An 8007-nucleotide genomic window follows, 5' to 3' on the forward strand; every position below is an offset into this window, starting at 1 on the left:
GACTCAGAGTTTGAATCTATGCTGACAATATTGTCTGAAACAGCAGTTTGCAGTACTTTTTTCTGAATGTCACGTACAGCTCTAAGCGGCAGGTTAATATCTTCTTCATCTGTGCTACTGCCTTCACAAGCTCGACGTCTCTTGTTAGTGGTTATACTACTTTTTCCAGCCGGATTGTCTACAGTGTCTTTTCCCAGTAAAGGTGGAAATGCTTCAAGAGTATTTTGTGGCCTGCCGTCCACATTCCCCGTAATGCTGGAAACTTCACCAGCCGTCATCTGATTTTCGGTCACAAGATCAGCCAGTGTTAACCTTTTACTCTGTTTTAAATTAGTCTATAATACAAACTCCTTTTTTGGACAGTTTTGCCGGAGATGCCCACTTTCGTTACATATGTGACAAGTCAAAGTCTGTCCATTGTAAATAACCTGCACTTCGTAGCCACAAATCAAAGTATGAGATGCAATGTTTTGTTTGACATGCATATCGACAGACCGAACACCACTAAAGCATTGCAATCTATATTGGCTTGACTATCGTTTATTACGAATTTGCTTGATGTCTCCATATTTAGATAATACGTCTTTTAAATAGAGGTTTTCTACATCAGGGGGCAAATTAAATACTCTGACTTGTTTATAATCAACATCAGCATTTGAAATGGCAACATTACTCACCGAATTATCGCGATGGCAGATTTTCCTTCAAATTTCTGCAAAATCCGTTCCAGCACCAACGGGGAAAGCAGCTTCACAAAAAGCAGTATTGCTCCAAATCATAATAAGCAGTGTGCGTCTGATACGAAGTAATGCCAATAACGTCAACGATCCAGTCATGAATTTCCCATGAACTTGGCTGAACATTACGGCTTGGTTTGTCAAATCCAAAACTTAGGGTAAGCTTTCTGGGAAACATTGTTGCCATGTCAGCAGTTAACAGCTCGCGGAAACAAGGAAACTAAAATGCTGCATCACCACAATCACAATTTTACACAACACTGTAACGCAGAAACTGAACATCAAGTCGTAAAATCCAAACAGAAGCGCCACAGCGCGTCCGCTCAGGACGGTCGCAAAAGCCGCTATTCTGATCCCAGACAAACGAAACTTTTGTGTAATTGCTTGTCGAAAGACTATGAACGATAATGGACACCGCTGAAAGTACATCTGTCTGTAATACAACTATATTTTTAAATTATTTCGCAATGCGAACCAAACTGCGATCTCTGTTTACGTTGCTAAGCAGAGGTACTCAAATTCAGTCAGCGATCTACATTATAGAACCTATCAGAGACATTCGTCGTTTATAGTATTCTTCTTCTTTCGAATAACCCATTTGGAGGGTACGATGAATCAACTTTGGCTAATCTTCATTGTATTAGATTTCCTCAGTTTCCAAATTTCCTTCATCCTTTTAGAGTGTTGTTCCCTTTCTTCTTGAGTCCACTTTCGTCTAGTTATTTTCTTTCTCTCCTGAAATTCTGCCTTTTGAACTGCCTTTCTGAAATGTGTTCTGTTTTCTATTGTGTCTATTGTAATTCCAGCATTTTCAATGTCCTTTTCAGTCTCTATGAACCATGCTGGCTTGGATTTGTAGCTATTGTGTAATGTGAATATCCGCTTGGTTAGTCTGTGTACTAGCTTCATTTTAATTTATTAATATTCTTATCTTATTCTGGTGTCACGTACAAATGTGCCCCAGTATACTCCTTTCAGTAGTATAAACAGGTGATATTAAAGAAGAAACAATGTAAAGAATACAGAATGTATCAACTGCAACTTGCATAACAGTAGACAAAAATGTTCTTCGTTTTTGCCCAAATTAACGGATTACAATACACACTCTGACAACTGGTTAGTGAGCTCAGTATGGGATGTGACTACCCCTAGCACCACTACTGGCCTGAAAACGACGGGAGATGCTGTGAATGATGTCATCAATCTCATGTTGACGGAATAACGCCCATTCTTCCTGCAGAGCTGCTCACCAGTCTTGGAGAATGGGTGGTGGATGCTGACGTGATGCAACCCATCTCCCCAGTGCATCCCAGACATTCTCTATTGGATTCAAATCGGGAGAGTGATTAGGCCATAGGCGTGTGCAGTATCATCCCTTTCCAAAAGAACAATAACTACCCGTGCTCTATGAGGTCGACCATTAACGTCGATCAATACAATGGGCCTCGCAACAACCGCACATGAGATAACAAGATCTTCTCATGGCACCTGGCAACAGTTAAAGCTTGCTGATTCACATGTGAAATTTCTTGGTGTTCGAGTGGTCAACAGTCCCTGCCCACACCATTGGGAATCCTCCTCGATATCGGTCTCTTTCCATAAAGTTTGGATCCCGAAATCGTGTTCCACGTGCCCTTCGGATGTGAATCTGTCGAGAATCACTCTCCAGACTAAATCGGGACTCATCTGTGAAAAGAACATTGGTCCTAGCAGTGATATTCATCTCTCATTGTTGGCGTCTGTCTTTAAGCCTTCCTTGTGGATAGGGTGGATCAGAGCTGTTCTCCATTCTCCAGGGATCTCTTTTTCTTTCCAGATTTTATCGAAAACACATTAAAGGGATGTAATTGCATTTTTGTCACTTTTTTCCATATGAAAGTCCCCTTAGAAAAATTAATGAATTACTGTGCTGATAAACATCTACGTTATTTGATTTTCAAAGAGAGCTGAGCAAAACTGAACGTACTCAGACATTACTCTCTTTACTTATTTTGATCAGCACTTAACTGACACACAATATTTTCAGCGCAACGCAACGCAACGCAATCCCTACAAAAGAATGGCCCTGACTAACAATAACCTATATCTTTCATAAATCACTTACCTCACAAAAATCTTCGTTACTCGAACTACTGCAATACAGCGAGCGCCAATACTGCCAGCTAAATAAAATACTCTTAACTACTGAAGACACTAACTACTGATAGACATAGGTAGCACATGAAAGATTTTTATAGAGAACAAACAATGTGTTTGTGTTCAAAAGTAATATATATATATATATATATATATATATATATATATATATATATGTATGTATGTATATATATATATATATATATATATATATATATATATATATATATATATATATATATCAGTTCATGATATCTAGTATTACAAATTTACTCTTTCTGGCGGACACATGTCCAGATCGTCCGCACTTAAAATTCTCCCATCTCTCTCCCCACATCCACCACTGTTGGTGGCTCACCTCCAACTGTGCAACGCTATGCGCTGTTCACATCCAACTGGCCACCGCTACAATAGCGATTATTTCAACAATGCCAACCAGCCACAGCCTGCACACAGCACAGTCAGTGATTTTCATACAGACTGCTACGTGGCGTTACCAACATAAAAACATAAACAGCCTATTTACACATAGTTCGTCCACTATTTGGTTTTCTCAGGAAGCTTTGTTGTTTTTCAGTTCTGAAATTACCTTTTGTAGTTCTTCTGTCGTTGGTGGTTCTGAAGCCGGCTTCTCACTGTTATTTGGGGTGCATTCAAATGTTTCAAGGATGGGTTCACTATTCAGGAGCTCCTCAAAGTAGCCTGCTGGTATCTTACAATTTTCAGTGTTATTGTGAACGATGGTCCCGTTTACATCTCGGAACTGGAGGATGGGAGCTTTTATTTTGATAACTTTATTTGAACGTTCTGTAAAGTTTCTTGTGTTGTTTTTAGTAAATTCTTCAGCAATTTGGAGAACTGTTTTGTTTTCAAGAGTCTTCTTAATCTTTTTTGTATTCTTATCTCCCAGTTTTCTAAGTGTAATGAAATTTATTCTACTTTCTTCTGTTTCCTGTGATTCCCAATTTTGCCATGCCTGTTTTCTTATTTCAATCAGGGTATCACATTCTAGCGACCACCAGACGAGTTTTTTGCTTTTTATGTTGGGTGCTATCCTTTCGGCAATAGAATGAGGTTTTTCTCGATATCCTCCCAACTTTGGGTCTGAATCGTTTCTATAGGTTTTGTGAATTCATCTGATTTTAATATTTCTTCGCTGTTGGGATTTCGATCCTTGATTTGTTTCATGCTGCTTTTCCTGTTTGGGGTGACTCTGAACTTAATTTTTGAGAGGTAGTGGTCCGAATCCAAGTTTACGTCCTTGAGTACCCTAACATTTATGATTTCTTTGGGCGAAAATTTCTTGATTTCCATATGATCAAATTGAAATTCCACTAGGTTGGAATTTGGGGATGTCTATGTCTTTTGTTTTCGCGGTAGTTTTTTTAAAGTTGTAGATGTAAGAATCAGGTGGTGTGCTTGGCAAAGTTTTATTAGCCTGGTGCCATTTTCGTTTGTTCTTTTGAGGGCAAGATAGTCTCCAACAATTTTCTTATTTTTTTTTCCTTACGAAACTGTGTTTTAAAGTCTCCAGTGAGAATGATGTTGTTTTTATTCGGAAATTTCTGAATGACATCATCTAGTTGATTCTACAAAGCGTACACTTTTGCTTTGTTTCTCTTGTTGTCTTCATTTATAGAGGCAAGGGCATTAACGATTGTGCAGATTTTGTTTGTGCTTGTGAATGTAAGACTTGAGAGTCTTTCCGATGGGGAATCGGAGTCAACTATTGCGTTCAAGACTTTTTTGTCGATTATAAAGGCTGTTCCAACAGTGTGGTACATTTTTCGTCATTCTCGGTCCCACTTTCCCTTGTATATTCTAAAACTTTCGCAGTCGGAGGTATGTGTATCCATGTATCGCGTTTCTTGAATGGCTACTAAGAGTATGTTGTGGTTTTTTAGCGTATTTATAAGATGTTTTAATTGTCTAGCTTTCAACAACAGGTTTACATTAGAAGTTGCTAAGCACGTTGGGTGTTTATGTTGAAATTTGGTTCAAATGGCTCTAAGGACTGTGGGACTTAACATCTGAGTTCATCAGTCCCCTAGACTTAGAACTACTTAAACGTAACTAACCTAAGGACGTCACACACATCCATGCCCGAGGTTGGATTCGATCCTGCGACCGTAGCAGCAGCGCAGTTCCGGATTGAAGCACCTAGAACCACTCGGCCACAGCGGTCGGCTTGAAATTTGGATGAGGTTCCAAGACATTCCGACTTGTCTTTGTGCAGTGTTGGAGACTCCCCAGAATCCGAATGTCTGCTGACATACTGACGCACGGTGGACCGTCCCCAAGGCTAAAATAGTTTGCATCACATACTTCCATGACTGATGAAAGTTATTTTTGGAGTATCCCGAGGGCCACAGGAAAATACATCCAAAATTGTGAGCCCTGAAGGCAATTCTTCCTGTATGTCGGCCGTTGGGAATCTGAGTTTCCTCGTCAGTCTTTGAGATCGTTGACGAGGTTTCACTTGTAACGCTACGCAGAGACACTTACTGGGTGCTACCATCCGGAGCCAGATGGATTCAGGTTTATTTAAGAGGTGTTAGTCCAATCCTTCCCTTCCTCCTTCCTTATCACTTCCGAGATGAGGCCTCGGACGTGGGACTAACAATTATGAAGTCGATTTTTGTTTATCTTCTATCTGAAAATATATTGTTAAATGTTAAGCTCTTGTATAGGTTACATGAACGTCTTACTCAAAAGTATTTACATTTGCAAAAGGAACGATTAGTAGTGTCGAATATTTTACATATAATTTACACGCAGTACAAGTTTAAGTCATATTTCACTGAGCTTATGCATTACATGTTGTTCATTTACGATATGTTTAAAGAATTCGGTTTTATACAAAGTTTGGAAATAGTGTGGATATATGCATCTGTTTTGATACCTTATACGACGCTGTTAAACATGTATGCTGATAGATTCAAATATACCATGTCATCTGCAAACAACGAAACATTATTTTTCTGTTTATTATCATTTCCGACTGAAAATTGCTATATATCGCCTTGTTTAGCATGTTACTTACGGATCTCGCTTCTTTCACGTAAGACGCTTCTTTCTTTTACTGTTGTTAAACACTCATTTAATTTAATTTACGAGGCAAGCATGAAGTGTCTGCCGCCATTTCACAAGTGAGTGTTCGTATGTTTCGTTTCGTGCTTGTTCGGGATGTGGCGCCTGAATTTAAAATGTTATTGACGTTTGAGATGTGTGTGTGTGTGTGTGTGTATGTGTATGTGTGTGTGCGCGCGCGCGTGCGTGCGTGCGTGCGTGTGTGTGTGTGTGTGTGTGTGTGTGTGTGTGAGAGAGAGAGAGAGAGAGATAGAGAGAGAGAGAGAGAGAGGCTTGAGAGAGGGACACAGAAGGAGGGAGTTATAGTGGCAGGTACAGTGAATGGTGCAGATAATGGGGAAGAGAATTTAATTGTAAAGGAAGACCATATGCAGTTTTTTTGTGGTGGTGGGGGTTATTGATACATTAATGAAACCGACAAAGTCAGGGACAGATTCCTGAGTGAACCTGGAGGAAAAAAAGTCCTATGAAAGTGTGTCCGGAAATGCATCGTTGCCACGGTAGTCGGCGCTGACGAATGAAACTTCCTCTAACCATGTGCGATGTGTTCCTTTTGTGTTGTAGACTGTGTGATTGAAGCAATGTACTGTAAGCAAGAGAATGGTCTGGTATTCATGTCGGGAACAAGCGGAGACGGTGTTTGTGTACGGCCAGTCAGATGGAAACGGTCGAGAGGTAGCACGGCTATACCAAAACAAGAACGCTCATAGACACCAACCGCACCACACAACACTTCAAACCTTTTTGGCCGTTTGTGTGACCATGGGTCCTTTCAGACAGACGAACTTGCAGGGAGGCTGCGGTCTGTGCCTGCAAAGTTTTGGAGGACTGGGTTCTGTAGGATACTGAGGTGAACCCTAGTACAGACTCCAGGCAAGTGGCCTGCCAAGATGGTGTAAGCCGAAGTATGATTACATCAATATGGGAATTGCGAGTTCGCCTTGATGCAAAACACTTTTTGTTATTTATTTACTTATTTATTCCCCAAACTAGTTTCAGCGACAAATATTGCATCATCAGTGGATTCTCTAAATCTAAAACCTGCAGAAAGTAGCATAGCTGTATAAACACTGTAACACTATTTGCTGCTTACTGTCTACTGGTTTGCTGCGGATTGTGTTGTACCTGTTTGTGCATATATTTCCTGTCTGCGTGTTGCCTGTTTCTGTATTTTGTTCAAATGGTTCAAATGGCTCTGAGCACTGTGGGACTTAACAGCTGTGGTCATCAGTCCCCTAGAACTACTTAAACCTAACTAACCTAAGGACATCACACACATCCATCCTCGAGGCAGGATTCGAACCTGCGACCGTAGCAGTCGCACGGTTCCGGACTGCGCGCCTAGAAGCGCGAGACCACCGCAGCCGGCTCTGTATTTTGTTATTTATTTTATTTACTGTCTTTGCATCGTACCCTTTATCCTGTGCAACTTGTTTAACTGCGTTTAGGTCCTCTGTGTAGTCATGCTTGTCCACAGGAATTCTGTTCAGTCTGTGTAGAAAGTATCTAAAGCTGACATGTTTTAGTTTATGAGGCGACTGAATTGGCTGTGAAAGATTGTGCTGGTATTCATAGATTTTCTATAAATTGTGAATTCATGTTTATTGTTTGTCTTGTGTACTGTGAGATCTAAGAAGTTGTCTTTCATCTGTTTGTGTTTCTACGGCGAATTGTATTTGTCGACAGATGGCATTTATGTCATCATGAAGTTCTTTTATACGAGTCTGTAGATCATCTGTTAGGCAAATTATATCGACTACTCATTGGTACCAAGATTTCATTTTTTATTGATTTGATTTTACGATTTACTCGAAGATTTGAATTTTTGTGTGATTCATGAAAATGTCAGCTAGGGAATCCTATCGGTAATTCTTCTTGTTGCTAGTAAAACTTGTTGAATGTAAAGCAGTTTCTTACACCCCAATAACTGTGGGGTCAGCACGGCAATTTGCTTAACTCATTGTTCCCGGGTTCAATTCCCGGCTGTGTCTGATATTTTCTCTGCCTGGGGCTGTGTGTTCTGTTGTCCTTACGTTCGAATCGA

The sequence above is a fragment of the Schistocerca gregaria genome, chromosome 2, assembly GCF_023897955.1.
Source record: "Schistocerca gregaria isolate iqSchGreg1 chromosome 2, iqSchGreg1.2, whole genome shotgun sequence".
NCBI lineage: Eukaryota > Metazoa > Arthropoda > Insecta > Orthoptera > Acrididae > Schistocerca > Schistocerca gregaria.